Consider the following 19,379-nt stretch of genomic DNA (forward strand, 5'->3'; position numbering starts at 1 on the left):
ACTGAAACATGCATCCTTTTCATTGCTGTATGTGAGATCTTTCATGTCTGCGCCTGTTCCGAGACCTGTCTCTCTCTGTTTCGGGCTGGTGACAGCGCGATTCTGCGTTTCATTTCTTGCCCATCATTGTGGTTCTCACATCGAGCTGAAGCGTGAGGCAGAGAGCAGATTTTTAAAATCGCTGTGAAATCAATTTGTGGAAGTGGGAAAGGCCGAGTCAGTTTTTCATTGTATTTTCAACATCCAATATTGCAGATAAATTAAAGTGAAGCTTCGAAAGCAGCAATAACCTCCTCGTCGGGGAATTGAACCCCGGTCTCCCGCGTGACAGGCGGGGATACTCACCACTATACTAACGAGGAATTCGTGCAGACATTTGCCGTATATTCACCACAGATGCTTCACGTTTCAGTGAATCTGTTTGAACTGTTCATTTGATGACAGTTTGTTTAACTTTCCACGGACCACTGTTGAAAGAAGAATTACCGACCACTTTTCCATCTCATGTTGGATCATGATGTGGGTAACGCGGGAGAGAGTGAGACAGATCTTCTCAGGAAAATATAGAAAATATGAGGCACATGCACAGACAGACAGACAGACACAGACACACATACACATGGATTGACTCAGAAATACTGAGAGTCAGAATATGGATAATTTGGCTGATTTTTGTTCCATTTCTGTCGGAGATTTCGTGAAATCTTGCAGATCAATTAAAATGAGCATAAAACTCGAGGTACTCAATGCTGTGGAATTTTAATTCACTTAAGAATTATTAATTCTAGAAGAAACTTGCTGAATTTTGAAACGCAGAGATGAAACAGGTTGATGAATGACGGGATCTGAAGTCTGTCAGATTTGAACCTGCGCGGGGGAAATGAATGAATTTCGAATCTGTCACCTTAATCACCAGTCAGCAAAAATCACAATTGCTCTGCATCCAGTCCTCAAATAGTCTCCGTACAATAATATTCTGAAAGTGACAATCACCTGTTTTTTTGCTCTGTAGTTTTTGTTTAGGAAGAAGCTCGGCGAAGACATAAAATTAAAAGTTAGCGTCTGAAAACTGCTACCTCCCAGTCGGGGTATTAAACCCCGGACTAAGGTGGGGCAACTCACCACGATAAGAGAGAAAGAACGAAAGAAAGACAGAGTCAGTTGTCGTTGTCTAACAAAGAGATGGAAATGTAAATGGTTCTTTCAAGAGTGGCCCGTGGAAAATGAAACAAACTGTCATCAAATAAATAGTTAAAAGAAATGCACTGATACGTGAAGCATGTCTAACACCATCTGGGATGAGTGCACAGTCAATGCAGTAGTTTCTCCTTAGTATAGTGGTGAGTATCCCCGCCTGTCACGCGGGAGACCGGGGTTCAATTCCCCGACGGGGAGATGAAACATTTGCCGCCTTTTAAAGCTTTTTCTCTCATTTATCTCTAATATTCGATGCGGAATATACAGTGTAAAACTGACTCGGAGTTTCCCACTTTCCCCGATTTAATTTCACTGATATTCCAGCGGTTTTAAAATCTGCTCTCAGCTTCACTCTTCACCTCGATGTTCGACTGGTTTCTGTGATGTTGGGGATTTCGGGAGGAGGCCGAGATGGATCATCCACTCGGCACTTCTGGCTGAAGACGGTTTCTAAAACTTTGCACTCACACGCTGGGCTTTACCATCATTGAGGATGGGGATGTTCATAGAGCCTCTTCCCATTAGTTGTTTAATTATCCACCATCATTCACAAATGGGTGTGGCAGGACTGCAGAGCTTTGATCTGATCCGTTGTTTGTGGGATCGTTTAGCTCTGTCCACAGCATGCTGCTTCCACTGTTTGTCAAGTAGTCCTGTGTTACTTTCAGGTTATTGGTGTGTGTATATGTCTGTGTGCGAGTGTTTATGTAGCTCGGAATGTGTGTGTTTGTGTATGTGTGAATATGACTATGTCTGTCTCACTTGTTATATGCGTTTCTGAGTGTCCCTCGCTTTCTTTCTATCTGTCACTTTTAACCTGCTCCCCAAATAATTTTTCTCTGGACCTTGACTAACAAAGAGATAGAAAGTAAGTCTTCTTTCAACAGTGGCATGTGGAAAGTTAATCAAATTGTCATCAAAGAAGTCGTTAAAATAGATTCACTGAAACATGCATCCTTTTCATTGCTGTATGTGAGATCTTTCATGTCTGCGCCTGTTCCGAGACCTGTCTCTCTCTGTTTCGGGCTGGTGACAGCGCGATTCTGCGTTTCATTTCTTGCCCATCATTGTGGTTCTCACATCGAGCTGAAGCGTGAGGCAGAAAGCAGATTTTTAAAATCGCTGTGAAATCAATTTGTGGAAGTGGGAAAGGCCGAGTCAGTTTTTCATTGTATTTTCAACATCCAATATTGCAGATAAATTAAAGTGAAGCTTCGAAAGCAGCAATAACCTGCTCGTCGGGGAATTGAACCCCGGTCTCCCGCGTGACAGGCGGGGATACTCACCACTATACTAACGAGGAATGCGTGCAGACATTTGCCGTATATTCACCACAGATGCTTCACGTTTCAGTGAATCTGTTTGAACTGTTCATTTGATGACAGTTTGTTTAACTTTCCACGGACCACTGTTGAAAGAAGAATTACCGACCACTTTTCCATCTCATGTTGGATCATGATGTGGGTAACGCGGGAGAGAGTGAGACAGATCTTCTCAGGAAAATATAGAAAATATGAGGCACATACACAGACAGACAGACAGACACAGACACACATACACATGGATTGACTCAGAAATACTGAGAGTCAGAATATGGATAATTTGGCTGATTTTTGTTCCATTTCTGTCGTTGATTTCGTGAAATCTTGCAGATCAATTAAAATGAGCATAAAACTCGAGGTACTCAATGCTGTGGAATTTTAATTCACTTAAGAATTATTAATTCTACAAGAAACTTGTTGAATTTTGAAACGCAGAGATGAAACAGGTTGATGAATGACGGGATCTGAAGTCTGTCAGATTTGAACCTGCGCGGGGGAAATGAATGAATTTCGAATCTGTCACCTTAATCACCAGTCAGCAAAAATCACAATTGCTCTGCATCCAGTCCTCAAATAGTCTCCGTACAATAATATTCTGAAAGTGACAATCACCTGTTTTTTTGCTCTGTAGTTTTTGTTTAGGAAGAAGCTCGGCGAAGACATAAAATTAAAAGTTAGCGTCTGAAAACTGCTACCTCCCAGTCGGGGTATTAAACCCCGGACTAAGGTGGGGCAACTCACCACGATAAGAGAGAAAGAACGAAAGAAAGACAGAGTCAGTTGTCGTTGTCTAACAAAGAGATGGAAATGGAAATGGTTCTTTCAAGAGTGGCCCGCGGAAAATGAAACAAACTGTCATCAAATAAATAGTTAAAAGAAATGCACTGATACGTGAAGCATGTCTAACACCATCTGGGATGAGTGCACAGTCAATGCAGCAGTTCCTCGTTAGTATAGTGGTGAGTATCCCCGCCTGTCACGCGGGAGACCGGGGTTCAATTCCCCGACGGGGAGATTAAACATTTGCCGCCTTTTAAAGCTTTTTCTCTCATTTATCTCTAATATTCGATGCGGAATATACAGTGTAAAACTGACTCGGAGTTTCCCACTTTCCCCGATTTAATTTCACTGATATTCCAGCGGTTTTAAAATCTGCTCTCAGCTTCACTCTTCACCTCGATGTTCGACTGGTTTCTGTGATGTTGGGGATTTCGGGAGGAGGCCGAGATGGATCATCCACTCGGCACTTCTGGCTGAAGACGGTTTCTAAAACTTTGCACTCACACGCTGGGCTTTACCATCATTGAGGATGGGGATGTTCATAGAGCCTCTTCCCATTAGTTGTTGAATTATCCACCATCATTCACAAATGGGTGTGGCAGGACTGCAGAGCTTTGATCTGATCCGTTGTTTGTGGGATCGTTTAGCTCTGTCCACAGCATGCTGCTTCCACTGTTTGTCAAGTAGTCCTGTGTTACTTTCAGGTTATTGGTGTACACGTGTATATGTCTGTGTGCGAGTGTTTATGTAGCTCGGAATGTGTGTGTTTGTGTATGTGTGAATATGACTATGTCTGTCTCACTTGTTATATGCGTTTCTGAGTGTCCCTCTCTTTCTTTCTATCTGTCACTTTTAACCTGCTCCCCAAATAATTTTTCTCTGAACCTTGACTAACAAAGAGATAGAAAGTAAGTCTTCTTTCAACAGTGGCATGTGGAAAGTTAATCAAATTGTCATCAAAGAAGTCGTTAAAATAGATTCACTGAAACATGCATCCTTTTCATTGCTGTATGTGAGATCTTTCATGTCTGCGCCTGTTCCGAGACCTGTCTCTCTCTGTTTCGGGCTGGTGACAGCGCGATTCTGCGTTTCATTTCTTGCCCATCATTGTGGTTCTCACATCGAGCTGAAGCGTGAGGCAGAGAGCAGATTTTTAAAATCGCTGTGAAATCAATTTGTGGAAGTGGGAAAGGCCGAGTCAGTTTTTCATTGTATTTTCAACATCCAATATTGCAGATAAATTAAAGTGAAGCTTCGAAAGCAGCAATAACCTCCTCGTCGGGGAATTGAACCCCGGTCTCCCGCGTGACAGGCGGGGATACTCACCACTATACTAACGAGGAATTCGTGCAGACATTTGCCGTATATTCACCACAGATGCTTCACGTTTCAGTGAATCTGTTTGAACTGTTCATTTGATGACAGTTTGTTTAACTTTCCACGGACCACTGTTGAAAGAAGAATTACCGACCACTTTTCCATCTCATGTTGGATCATGATGTGGGTAACGCGGGAGAGAGTGAGACAGATCTTCTCAGGAAAATATAGAAAATATGAGGCACATGCACAGACAGACAGACAGACACAGACACACATACACATGGATTGACTCAGAAATACTGAGAGTCAGAATATGGATAATTTGGCTGATTTTTGTTCCATTTCTGTCGGAGATTTCGTGAAATCTTGCAGATCAATTAAAATGAGCATAAAACTCGAGGTACTCAATGCTGTGGAATTTTAATTCACTTAAGAATTATTAATTCTAGAAGAAACTTGCTGAATTTTGAAACGCAGAGATGAAACAGGTTGATGAATGACGGGATCTGAAGTCTGTCAGATTTGAACCTGCGCGGGGGAAATGAATGAATTTCGAATCTGTCACCTTAATCACCAGTCAGCAAAAATCACAATTGCTCTGCATCCAGTCCTCAAATAGTCTCCGTACAATAATATTCTGAAAGTGACAATCACCTGTTTTTTTGCTCTGTAGTTTTTGTTTAGGAAGAAGCTCGGCGAAGACATAAAATTAAAAGTTAGCGTCTGAAAACTGCTACCTCCCAGTCGGGGTATTAAACCCCGGACTAAGGTGGGGCAACTCACCACGATAAGAGAGAAAGAACGAAAGAAAGACAGAGTCAGTTGTCGTTGTCTAACAAAGAGATGGAAATGTAAATGGTTCTTTCAAGAGTGGCCCGTGGAAAATGAAACAAACTGTCATCAAATAAATAGTTAAAAGAAATGCACTGATACGTGAAGCATGTCTAACACCATCTGGGATGAGTGCACAGTCAATGCAGTAGTTTCTCCTTAGTATAGTGGTGAGTATCCCCGCCTGTCACGCGGGAGACCGGGGTTCAATTCCCCGACGGGGAGATGAAACATTTGCCGCCTTTTAAAGCTTTTTCTCTCATTTATCTCTAATATTCGATGCGGAATATACAGTGTAAAACTGACTCGGAGTTTCCCACTTTCCCCGATTTAATTTCACTGATATTCCAGCGGTTTTAAAATCTGCTCTCAGCTTCACTCTTCACCTCGATGTTCGACTGGTTTCTGTGATGTTGGGGATTTCGGGAGGAGGCCGAGATGGATCATCCACTCGGCACTTCTGGCTGAAGACGGTTTCTAAAACTTTGCACTCACACGCTGGGCTTTACCATCATTGAGGATGGGGATGTTCATAGAGCCTCTTCCCATTAGTTGTTGAATTATCCACCATCATTCACAAATGGGTGTGGCAGGACTGCAGAGCTTTGATCTGATCCGTTGTTTGTGGGATCGTTTAGCTCTGTCCACAGCATGCTGCTTCCACTGTTTGTCAAGTAGTCCTGTGTTACTTTCAGGTTATTGGTGTACACGTGTATATGTCTGTGTGCGAGTGTTTATGTAGCTCGGAATGTGTGTGTTTGTGTATGTGTGAATATGACTATGTCTGTCTCACTTGTTATATGCGTTTCTGAGTGTCCCTCTCTTTCTTTCTATCTGTCACTTTTAACCTGCTCCCCAAATAATTTTTCTCTGAACCTTGACTAACAAAGAGATAGAAAGTAAGTCTTCTTTCAACAGTGGCATGTGGAAAGTTAATCAAATTGTCATCAAAGAAGTCGTTAAAATAGATTCACTGAAACATGCATCCTTTTCATTGCTGTATGTGAGATCTTTCATGTCTGCGCCTGTTCCGAGACCTGTCTCTCTCTGTTTCGGGCTGGTGACAGCGCGATTCTGCGTTTCATTTCTTGCCCATCATTGTGGTTCTCACATCGAGCTGAAGCGTGAGGCAGAGAGCAGATTTTTAAAATCGCTGTGAAATCAATTTGTGGAAGTGGGAAAGGCCGAGTCAGTTTTTCATTGTATTTTCAACATCCAATATTGCAGATAAATTAAAGTGAAGCTTCGAAAGCAGCAATAACCTCCTCGTCGGGGAATTGAACCCCGGTCTCCCGCGTGACAGGCGGGGATACTCACCACTATACTAACGAGGAATTCGTGTCGACATTTGCCGTATATTCACCACAGATGCTTCACGTTTCAGTGAATCTGTTTGAACTGTTCATTTGATGACAGTTTGTTTAACTTTCCACGGACCACTGTTGAAAGAAGAATTACCGACCACTTTTCCATCTCATGTTGGATCATGATGTGGGTAACGCGGGAGAGAGTGAGACAGATCTTCTCAGGAAAATATAGAAAATATGAGGCACATGCACAGACAGACAGACAGACACAGACACACATACACATGGATTGACTCAGAAATACTGAGAGTCAGAATATGGATAATTTGGCTGATTTTTGTTCCATTTCTGTCGGAGATTTCGTGAAATCTTGCAGATCAATTAAAATGAGCATAAAACTCGAGGTACTCAATGCTGTGGAATTTTAATTCACTTAAGAATTATTAATTCTAGAAGAAACTTGCTGAATTTTGAAACGCAGAGATGAAACAGGTTGATGAATGACGGGATCTGAAGTCTGTCAGATTTGAACCTGCGCGGGGGAAATGAATGAATTTCGAATCTGTCACCTTAATCACCAGTCAGCAAAAATCACAATTGCTCTGCATCCAGTCCTCAAATAGTCTCCGTACAATAATATTCTGAAAGTGACAATCACCTGTTTTTTTGCTCTGTAGTTTTTGTTTAGGAAGAAGCTCGGCGAAGACATAAAATTAAAAGTTAGCGTCTGAAAACTGCTACCTCCCAGTCGGGGTATTAAACCCCGGACTAAGGTGGGGCAACTCACCACGATAAGAGAGAAAGAACGAAAGAAAGACAGAGTCAGTTGTCGTTGTCTAACAAAGAGATGGAAATGTAAATGGTTCTTTCAAGATTGGCCCGTGGAAAATGAAACAAACTGTCATCAAATAAATAGTTAAAAGAAATGCACTGATACGTGAAGCATGTCTAACACCATCTGGGATGAGTGCACAGTCAATGCAGTAGTTTCTCCTTAGTATCGTGGTGAGTATCCCCGCCTGTCACGCGGGAGACTGGGGTTCAATTCCCCGACGGGGAGATGAAACATTTGCCGCCTTTTAAAGCTTTTTCTCTCATTTATCTCTAATATTCGATGCGGAATATACAGTGTAAAACTGACTCGGAGTTTCCCACTTTCCCCGATTTAATTTCACTGATATTCCAGCGGTTTTAAAATCTGCTCTCAGCTTCACTCTTCACCTCGATGTTCGACTGGTTTCTGTGATGTTGGGGATTTCGGGAGGAGGCCGAGATGGATCATCCACTCGGCACTTCTGGCTGAAGACGGTTTCTAAAACTTTGCACTCACACGCTGGGCTTTACCATCATTGAGGATGGGGATGTTCATAGAGCCTCTTCCCATTAGTTGTTTAATTATCCACCATCATTCACAAATGGGTGTGGCAGGACTGCAGAGCTTTGATCTGATCCGTTGTTTGTGGGATCGTTTAGCTCTGTCCACAGCATGCTGCTTCCACTGTTTGTCAAGTAGTCCTGTGTTACTTTCAGGTTATTGGTGTGTGTATATGTCTGTGTGCGAGTGTTTATGTAGCTCGGAATGTGTGTGTTTGTGTATGTGTGAATATGACTATGTCTGTCTCACTTGTTATATGCGTTTCTGAGTGTCCCTCTCTTTCTTTCTATCTGTCACTTTTAACCTGCTCCCCAAATAATTTTTCTCTGGACCTTGACTAACAAAGAGATAGAAAGTAAGTCTTCTTTCAACAGTGGCATGTGGAAAGTTAATCAAATTGTCATCAAAGAAGTCGTTAAAATAGATTCACTGAAACATGCATCCTTTTCATTGCTGTATGTGAGATCTTTCATGTCTGCGCCTGTTCCGAGACCTGTCTCTCTCTGTTTCGGGCTGGTGACAGCGCGATTCTGCGTTTCATTTCTTGCCCATCATTGTGGTTCTCACATCGAGCTGAAGCGTGAGGCAGAAAGCAGATTTTTAAAATCGCTGTGAAATCAATTTGTGGAAGTGGGAAAGGCCGAGTCAGTTTTTCATTGTATTTTCAACATCCAATATTGCAGATAAATTAAAGTGAAGCTTCGAAAGCAGCAATAACCTGCTCGTCGGGGAATTGAACCCCGGTCTCCCGCGTGACAGGCGGGGATACTCACCACTATACTAACGAGGAATGCGTGCAGACATTTGCCGTATATTCACCACAGATGCTTCACGTTTCAGTGAATCTGTTTGAACTGTTCATTTGATGACAGTTTGTTTAACTTTCCACGGACCACTGTTGAAAGAAGAATTACCGACCACTTTTCCATCTCATGTTGGATCATGATGTGGGTAACGCGGGAGAGAGTGAGACAGATCTTCTCAGGAAAATATAGAAAATATGAGGCACATACACAGACAGACAGACAGACACAGACACACATACACATGGATTGACTCAGAAATACTGAGAGTCAGAATATGGATAATTTGGCTGATTTTTGTTCCATTTCTGTCGTAGATTTCGTGAAATCTTGCAGATCAATTAAAATGAGCATAAAACTCGAGGTACTCAATGCTGTGGAATTTTAATTCACTTAAGAATTATTAATTCTACAAGAAACTTGTTGAATTTTGAAACGCAGAGATGAAACAGGTTGATGAATGACGGGATCTGAAGTCTGTCAGATTTGAACCTGCGCGGGGGAAATGAATGAATTTCGAATCTGTCACCTTAATCACCAGTCAGCAAAAATCACAATTGCTCTGCATCCAGTCCTCAAATAGTCTCCGTACAATAATATTCTGAAAGTGACAATCACCTGTTTTTTTGCTCTGTACTTTTTGTTTAGGAAGAAGGTCGGCGAAGACATAAAATTAAAAGTTAGCGTCTGAAAACTGCTACCTCCCAGTCGGGGTATTAAACCCCGGACTAAGGTGGGGCAACTCACCACGATAAGAGAGAAAGAACGAAAGAAAGACAGAGTCAGTTGTCGTTGTCTAACAAAGAGATGGAAATGTAAATGGTTCTTTCAAGAGTGGCCCGTGGAAAATGAAACAAACTGTCATCAAATAAATAGTTAAAAGAAATGCACTGATACGTGAAGCATGTCTAACACCATCTGGGATGAGTGCACAGTCAATGCAGCAGTTCCTCGTTAGTATAGTGGTGAGTATCCCCGCCTGTCACGCGGGAGACCGGGGTTCAATTCCCCGACTGGAGATTAAACTCTTGCCGCCTTTTCAAGCTTTTTCTCTCATTTATCTCTAATATTCGATGCGGAATATACAGTGTAAAACTGACTCGGAGTTTCCCACTTTCCCCGATTTAATTTCACTGATATTCCAGCGGTTTTAAAATCTGCTCTCAGCTTCACTCTTCACCTCGATGTTCGACTGGTTTCTGTGATGGTGGGGATTTCGGGAGGAGGCCGAGATGGATCATCCACTCGGCACTTCTGGCTGAAGACGGTTTCTAAAACTTTGCACTCACATGCTGGGCTTTACCATCATTGAGGATGGGAATTTTCATTGAGCCTCTTCCCATTAGTTGTTTAATTATCCACCATCATTCACAAATGGGTGTGGCAGGACTGCAGAGCTTTGATCTGATCCGTTGTTTGTGGGATCGTTTAGCTCTGTCTACAGCATGCTGCTTCCACTGTTTGTCAAGTAGTCCTGTGTTACTTTCAGGTTATTGGTCTGTATATGTCTGTGTGTGAGTGTTTATGTAGCTTGCATGTGGGCTTCCATTTTTCCAGCTTTTTTATTTTAAACTCTTGGGGGCCGGGATTCCTGGGCCTTCTCCTTCACACCACATGAGAGGAGGCGAGAAGGCCCGAAACAGCAGGTAAATGCCTTTATCGCACAGCTTGTGGGCCCGGAGGAGCAGGAGTGCTTCCCCCTGGCCCAACAAGCCAACCGGCCGTGATCCCACACAGGCGATCGGCCGACCCCCTCCAAATCACCGACACCCCTGCACGAGCTACGAACCCCATGATCTCCGACCCCCGCGATGACCCTTGACCACCGATGACTGACTCGCCGATGCCCCCGATGACTGACCCACCCATGACCTCATGACCCCCGTGACCCCCCTCCTCGATAAAATCATGCCCAATGGGTTTGATTCCCGTTGTGTTATCTCTCTGTCGGTTTGCTAATAAACGTTTCACTCGCGGCCTGTTCCCGTCAATGGTCACAAGTAGTAACAGACAGAGCGGGTCTGACCGCCCCGAGATGTGGAAAAGACATCAGTTCAGGACAAATGCCTCAAATCAAATGGTCTCCCGGCACCGAGAGAGAGAAATTCCAGAGAAAAAGGCAGAAGAGAAAAGAGAAATAAAAACTCAATAAAGACACTGTCAATATTTCCCATTCTTGATGCCTGTCTATTTCTTCCCCAACCTTTCTGTGCAGGTTAAAATTTCAGTGAAATAAATGCGAGAATCGACTCAAAGAACGAGAACAGAGCAACAAAAATCACCGAACACAGAATCAAACCCAGAGACCTTTCGATCTTCAATCTCACGCTCTCCAAACTCAACTATTTCGACTCCACTGTAAATTGGACTTTGTGACATCACCTTGGACGAAAATATAAACCGGGTGGAATTTCCCCTCCCGCTCATTCCTCCCTCTGGGGGAATGGGACCCGGTCAGATCTCGGAGCTCAGGTTATGTTAATGTTCAGCTGATGATATCTTAATATTATCTTGTGTTTGGCCTCATTTAATCAGGTTCATGGGCACTTTCTTCCATCATCCCTTCTCCCTGAAAGGAATGTGGTGCAGCGGTTGCCAAATTTAACAGGAAAAATCAATTATCGCCCGCTTTTCACAGGAGAAGAAACTCATCCTGGAGATTCACGCGGAGCAATTTCCCAAATAATGGTCCCGCCCGGGATTGAATCAGAGACCTTTCATGAGTGATGTAAACATGATAACCGCTGCACTCGGGAAACCACTGCTCAATTTAAGGCATCGTGTGCCTTCTCCGTTAAACAACTTCTGTCCCACACTTAAAGCTCTCATTCCATCTCTTTCTCAAACATTTCACTGATCAAAACTTCACAAGTCACAGAGGAAAAAGACTTAATTTCAAAATCATTAAACTCCCGAAGGAGCTGCGGGGACAGACTGAGCGGTGTAACTGAGTACAGAGATACAGAGAGACACCAGCAGAGGGAGGTAGAGAGCGGTGTCACTGAGTACAGAGATACAGAGAGACACCAGCAGAGGGAGGTAGAGAGCGGTGTAACTGAGTACATAGGTACAGAGAGACACCAGCAGAGGGAGGTAGAGAGCGGTGTAACTGAGTACAGAGATACAGAGAGACACCAGCAGAGGGAGGTAGAGAGCCGTGTAACTGAGTACAGAGATACAGAGAGACACCAGCAGAGGGAGGTAGAGAGCGGTGTAACTGAGTACAGAGATACAGAGAGACACCAGCAGAGGGAGGTAGAGAGCGGTGTAACTGAGTACAGAGATACAGAGACACACCAGCAGAGGGAGGTAGAGAGCGGTGTAACTGAGTACAGAGATGCAGAGAGACACCAGCAGAGGGAGGTAGAGAGCGGTGTAACTGAGTACAGAGATACAGAGAGACACCAGCAGAGGGAGGTAGAGAGCGGTGTAACTGAGTACAGAGATACAGAGAGACACCAGCAGAGGGAGGTAGAGAGCGGTGTAACTGCGTACAGAGATCCAGAGAGACACCAGCAGAGGGAGGTAGAGAGCGGTGTAACTGAGTACAGAGATACAGAGAGACACCAGCAGAGGGAGGTAGAGAGCGGTGTAACTGAGTACAGAGATACAGAGACACAACAGCAGAGGGAGGTAGAGAGCGGTGTAACTGAGTACAGAGATACAGAGAGACACCAGCAGAGGGAGGTAGAGAGCGGTGTAACTGAGTACAGAGATACAGAGAGACACCAGCAGAGGGAGGTAGAGAGCGGTGTAACTGAGTACAGAGATACAGAGAGACACCAGCAGAGGGAGGTAGAGAGCGGTGTAACTGAGTACAGAGATACAGAGAGACACCAGCAGAGGGAGGTAGAGAGCGGTGCAACTGGGTACAGAGATACAGAGAGACACCAGCAGAGGGAGGTAGAGAGCGGTGTAACTGAGTGCAGAGAGACAGAGAGACACCAGCAGAGTGTCCAGGAAACCAACTCGTGTTGTACCTGCCCTGGGATTGTTTGATTTGACAGTGTGGAGGGAGCTTCATTCTGCATATAACCCGTGCTGTACCTGTCCTGGGAGTGTTTGATGGGGCAGTTCAGATGGAACTTTAATCAGTCTCTCCACAAAACTGAAGTCCCTCATCCCTGGTACAATTCTAATAAATCTCCTCTGCACCCTCTCTAAGGCCTTGACATCCTTCTTCATGTTACGTGCCCAGAATTAAACACAATACTCCAGCTGAGGCCTCACCAGTGTTTTATAAAGGTTTTGTATCAATTCCTTGCTTTTGTATTCAATGCCTCAATTAATAAAGCAAAGGGCCCCATTTGCTTTTTTAACTGCCTTCTCAACTTGTCCTGCCACCTTCCAAGATTTGTGTAACTACACCCCCAGGTCTCTCGATTCCTGCACTCCCTTTAAAATTGTGCCATTTCGTTTAAATTGCCTCTCCTCATTCTTCCTACCAAAATGTATCAATTCACAATTCTCTGCATTAAATTTCATCTGCCCATTTCACCAGTCTGTCTATGTCCTCCTGAAGTCTGTTACCATCCTCAACATTGTTTATTACATTTCTGAGTTTCGTGTCATCTGCAAACTTTGAAATTATACCCTGTACTCCCAAGTCCCGGTCATTAATATATATCAAAAAGAGCAGTGGTCCTCATACCGAGCCCTGGGGGACACCACTGTATACTTGCCTCCAGTCTGAAAAACAACCGTTCACCACGACTCTCTGTTTTCTGCTCCTTCGCCAATTTTGTATCCATGCTGCCATTGTCCGTTTAATCCCATGGGCTTCAATTTTGCTAACAAGTCTATTGTGTGATACTTTATCCTCCCTGCACAGAAACTCCCCGACCCATATTCATGGCCACCCCCTCGACCTTGCCATCTCACGTGGTCTCTCTTCTCCTGATCGTGTCAATCATGGATAAGGCCATCTCTGATCACTTCCTTGTCACCCTCTCCACCCACATGGAATCAGAGAATCATAAAAAGGTCACAGCATGGTTTGAGGCCATTTGGCACATCGAGTCCTGACTGGCTCCATGCAAGATCAATCCAGCTGGTCCCCCTCCCCCAATGCACATCATAGAATGAACTCAGCAGCCACAGCCTGGACTGCAGGCAAATTGGGAGGCTGAAACTAAAAGTTAACTATTCCCACACCGGGAATCGAAGCCGTGCCGCCTGGGTGAAAACCAAGAATCCTAACGGCTAGACCACATGAGAACTGAAATAAAACACCAGCAGGAAGGGCACTGAGACTACAACCGGAAAGTTAACGGACGATTCAAAGGAGGTCTTCACAATTATGAAAGGTTTTGACAGAGTGTGTAAAGAGAAATTGTTTCCAGTGATGGAATGGTTAATAACCAGAGGACACAGATTTCAGATAAATTGAAAGAAATCATTGGGGGATTTGGAGAGATTTTTTTACACAGCGAGTTGTTATGATCTGGAATGCACTGCCTGAAAGGGAGGTGGAAGCAGGTTCAATGGTAACTTTCAAAAGGGAATTGGATAAATAGTTGACGTGCAATAAATTGCAGGGCTGTGGGGAAAGAGCCGGGGAGTGGGACTAACCCACTTCCTTCTGTGTTCATCCCTGGAAAAAACCCTCCCCCAGGTCACTTACAACGGCACTTTCAAATTCCCAACTCTCTGGACTTTGTCCCTCCATTCACCACGACATTTCTGCAGCTACTGATTTGCTCAATCACACCCTCACCTCCACCTTTGACGCCCTTGTACCCATTAAAGCCATCACTCTCCCTCACCCTGGTCAATCCCCCTGGGTCTGCCCTCATTTCTGCTTCCTTAAGTCCAAGGGACACAGCTTTGAAAGTTTATGGTGGACAACTGCTTTGGCCATTCATCGCCAAATCTGGCTGGACCACATAAAGCACTATCGGGTCCTGTCTCCTCTGACAAAACTGCTCACTATTCCAGGATCATCCTGGAATGTAAAGATAACTCCCGACTTCTCTTCTCCACTACAAACCGTCTTCTTAAACCCCTCTCCCATCACTCCTCCACCCTCACCTTCAACAAAAAGTGCGAGGAGCTCACGGACTTCTTTGTCACTGAGATTGAGACCATCCATTCAGCTGCCTCTGCCGCTCCCCTCCCTTCCCCGAGCTCACCAAGTTTCTCTCCTATCTCCCCTCATGCCCTCTCTGAGCTCCTCTTGACCATGAGACCCTCCTCCTGCTCCCTCAACCCTATTCCCACCAAATTGCTGACCACACAACCTCCCTTCCTGGCCCCATGTTAGCTGACATTGTTAATGGTCTCCTCTCCTCAGGTACTGTCCCCCTCCCCATCAAATCTGCCGTCATCACCCTCCTTCTCAAAAGACCCACCCTTGACACCTGTGTCCTTGTAAACTACCACCCCATCTCCCACCTCTCTTTCCTCTCCAAAGTCTTGTCACCTCCCAAATCCATGTCCATCTTTCCCACAACACCATGTTTGAATCCCTCCAATCAGGTTTCCACTCCTGCCACTGTACTGAAACGGCCCTTGTCAAAGTCACAAATGACATCCTCTGTGACAGTGTAGAGGGAGATTTAATCTTGATCTAACCCTTGATGCACCTGCCCCCGGAATGTTTGATGGCACAGTGTAGAGGGAGCTTTACTCTGCCATGTACTGTACAGTATCAGTCTGCGATGGAGCAGAGCCCTGCTCTTTAATGGAAATTATTCTTTCGATGAGCCACTGAGCCCCTAAAGCAGCCTCCGAGACCCAAAGCCTGATTTCCATCCCACAGTTCCAGCAGTTTGCGAGGGCTGGGCCACGTTAACAGCAGCTCTCTGTTCCTGGTCTGGAGCTGAGGTGTTGTGTATTGTCCCTGACACAGGGACCAGACGGTGAGCTGCTGGCTCCTATTGTTCTGGGATCATTCCCTGCTGCTCTGTTCTCACCTTTTCACTGGGTCTCAGATTAATACCAGCCATCTTCCTGATCAATAAACAATCGGCAGTCTGACCGCGGAGATTTGAAATGTGTGAAACATTTCATGTGCCTCATCCCTCTCCCTGGACACAAATAAATCGGCCATCATGAAATGGTCACAGTCCGTTTCTTGAGCCTTCTCCTTCTTCGAAGAATCTTTTAAACTCCTTGCTAAAGTGACCATTGATCTTAATGTCTTGTTTTGCGGTATGTTCTAGATTGTTCCAGGTCAGCATTGTAATAATTCGGGGTAGTTGAAAAGTGGCATCATTATATTAAATCGAGATATTTATCACAGCCCCGCCCCCCAAACATTCAAACCACCGTTCAGGAGGAGAACCCCTCTGCTCGCTGACCGACATTGGCTCCCAGTTCACCAACATCTCAAATTTGAAATTCTCCTCCTCGTGTTCAAATCCCTCCATGACCTCGCCCCTCCCTATCTCTGTAACCTCCTCCACCCCGACAACCCTCCGAGATCTCTGAGCTCCTCCAATTCAGGCCTCTTGCGCATCCACAATTTTCATCGCTCCACCATTGGCGGCCGTGCCTTCAACCGACTGGGCCCAAAGCTCTGGATTTCCCTCCCTAAACCTCCCCTCCTCTCCACCTCTCTCTCCGCCCTGAAGACACTTAAAACCTACCTCACCTGTCCCAATATCTCCTTATGTGGCTCCGTGTCACATTTTGTTTGATAATCGCTCCTGTGAAGCGCCTTGGGACGTTTTACTCCGTTAAAGGCGCGATATAAATGCAAGTTGTTGTTGTTGGGGTGGAGAAAGGGTTTTCTTTCTTTTTATGACTCTTTTCTATCTCTCTATTTCTTTCCTTTCTCGGACTTTGTTTTCCGGGTCTGTTCACTGACACACATTACAATCTGTGTCACTCGGTGTCTAACAATGTGAGGCAATGTGTTTTATTCCCGCTGTGTTATCTCTCTGGCGGTTTGCTGATAAATGTTTAACTCGCAGCCTGTTCCCGTTAATGGTCACAAGCAGTAACAGACAGAGCGTGTCTGACCGCCCTGAGATGTGGAAAAGGCATCAGTTTAGGACAAATGCATCAAATCAAATGTTCATCGAGCACCGAGAGAGACAAAAACCAGAGAGAAAGGCAGAATGAAATAGAGAAATAAAAGCTAAATACAGACATCCTTGATGTCTCTCTATTCCACCCCCAACCGTTCAGTGTCGGGTAAAAATGTCAGTGCAAATAAATGTTCGAGAATCGGCCCAAAGAAGAAGAAACAAAATAACCCAAAACAGCAGAAACCTGGGATCGAACCAGGGACCTTTAAATCTTCAAGTCGAACGCTCGCCCAACTGAGCTATTTCAGCCCCACGTCGAACTGGCCTTTGGGTCATCCTCTTGTAATAAAATCTAACCCCGGGTGGAATTGCCCCTCCCGCTCATTCCTCACTTCGGGAGAATGAGACCGACCATCAAGGAGAGATTTTCTGATCCTGTCGGTGAATCTCATTTATATTAAACATTCCTTGAACTCTCTGCCGGGGGGATTCAGAGCTGGGGTTCGCCATGAACCAGCTTCCCCTCAATTCCCAGCTTTATCAGTGAATCGACCAACAAACGCTCGACAGAGCTCAGGTTATATTAATAATAAAAACAGAAAATGCGGGAAACACTCAGCAGGTCAGGCAGCATCTGTGGAGAGAGAAACATCCTTTCAGGTCGATGACCTTTCATCAGAACTTTCCCCACAGACGCTGCCTGACCTGCTGAGTATTTCCAGCATTTTCTGTTTTTACTTCAGATTTCCAGCATCTGCAGTATTTTGCTTTTGTTTTACATCTTGTATTAATGTTCTGCTGATGATTTGTTAATATTTTCTTGTTTTTGGGCCACTTTAATCAGGTTCATGGACAAATTCTTCCATCATCCCTTCTCCCACATCACTTCTCTCTCTCATTCATTCTTTTCTCCTTTCAATCCAGAAGAGGGCGGGAATCAGAGCTCACCCCCCGAACCCTCCGCACACAGACCCCCGTCTACCACTCCGTGTGATCCAAGAGACAATTCAACACATTACACTCTGTATAAACACAGAAAGCTGACACACCAGGGGAGATCGCACGGTGTTGGACACGGAGTGAAATAAACTGAAGTGTTTATAAAAAGTTACAGATCACAACACGTGTCTCTGTCTCTCTCCGCCATCCCGGCCTGTGCTGTGTTATTCTTTCTCACCCAATGTGTTACTGGTAATTTTGTGGAAGTGCATGAAGGGATACTTGAACATATTAACTTTTTATTAAGTCACATGATAGGATTAGCCACAAACACAAAGTAAGCACAATTGTGTAATTGCGTTTGAGCCATGGTATGTTGATAATTGGGCCTAGCACAGCCAGGCCTTCCTTGAGATAAGGACAGAATATAATAATAATAGAGTTGATGAATGGCCATGAAGCCTTGAGACTGGCTCCAGCCTTACTGATATCAAGGAACAGGAATGCAGAGAGAAAGAAAATAGCTGACATCTGCTCAGGCCTACGTGATGTCTATGGATGTTCGGCGGCTGGCTCACTACTTGATTGACCAACTACCTGAGCCAATAAAGAATGTACGTGTACGCCCATATTCTGTAACAGGTGGGCGTTGCCTCATGAATTGTACAAACATGAACTGATTCATTGACTCGGCGAAGTTGCACCCTCAACCATTGTTTGAGGTGCACATCCACTTGTACACAAGTTGGGGTTCAATAAAGTTTCTCCTTGTACTACTTGTTTGGGTGTTAATGCATTTGTATAGTGTTAAGTTTCGACAGTTTTCATCAACATCTTTGAATGTGGCAGCACAAGTTGGTGAAACCGTTAAAACAGCATCCGGTTCCTTGGCTTAATAATAGAGAAATAGAACACAAAAGCAAGGAAGTTATGTTAAACGTTTATAAATCATTGTTCAGGCCTCATCTGAAGTATTGTGTCCAATTCTGGGCACTATAACTTATTAAGGATGTCAAGGTCTTGGAGAGGATGGAGAGGAGATTTCCCAGAATTATACCAGGGATGGGGTTTAGTTGTGTGGACAGACTCGAGAACCTGGGATTGTTCTGCTTCGAGCAATGAAGGTTAAGGGTAGAAGTAATCCACGTGTTCAAAATTAAGAGGGGTTTTGATCGAGTAAATAAGGAGAAACTTCACCCACTGGCGGGAGGGTCGGCAACCAACGGACGCAGATTTAAGATAATTGGCAAAAGAACTAGAAGGGAAATAAGAAGATTCTTGACACAGCGAATTGTTATGATCTGGAACGCACTGCCTTAAAGGATGGTGGAGCTCGATTCAATCGTAACTTTAAAAGGAGAATTGGATAAATACTTGAGTATCTCCCCACAGATACTACCTGACCTGCTGAGTGTTGCCAGCAGTTTCTGGGTTTATTTTTGTGCATTCACTATCGCAGTTTTCCTGACAACCTGCAACTTGCCTCAAGGGCGCAGCTTCAAGCACAACTTTCTTGTGCTCTTCTCACACAC

At 44.5% G+C, this 19,379-nt stretch overlaps 1 protein-coding gene and 4 non-coding genes across 5 annotated transcripts in view; 1 reads left to right on the forward strand and 4 right to left on the reverse strand.

Annotated features, from left to right (window-relative positions):
* Positions 1-19,379, reverse strand: part of LOC137302074 (zona pellucida sperm-binding protein 3-like) — a 243,342-nt gene that overhangs the window by 175,421 nt on the left and 48,542 nt on the right. The gene's annotated exons all lie outside the window — the stretch shown is intronic.
* Positions 291-362, reverse strand: trnad-guc (transfer RNA aspartic acid (anticodon GUC)). Its single transcript has one exon. It is a non-coding gene; the product is annotated as a tRNA-Asp (tRNA).
* Positions 3,462-3,533, forward strand: trnad-guc (transfer RNA aspartic acid (anticodon GUC)). The gene has a single exon. It is a non-coding gene; the product is annotated as a tRNA-Asp (tRNA).
* trnad-guc (transfer RNA aspartic acid (anticodon GUC)) lies at positions 4,571-4,642 on the reverse strand. The gene has a single exon. It is a non-coding gene; the product is annotated as a tRNA-Asp (tRNA).
* On the reverse strand, positions 6,713-6,784 carry trnad-guc (transfer RNA aspartic acid (anticodon GUC)). Its single transcript has one exon. It is a non-coding gene; the product is annotated as a tRNA-Asp (tRNA).

The sequence above is a fragment of the Heptranchias perlo genome, chromosome 35, assembly GCF_035084215.1.
Source record: "Heptranchias perlo isolate sHepPer1 chromosome 35, sHepPer1.hap1, whole genome shotgun sequence".
Classification (NCBI taxonomy): domain Eukaryota; kingdom Metazoa; phylum Chordata; class Chondrichthyes; order Hexanchiformes; family Hexanchidae; genus Heptranchias; species Heptranchias perlo.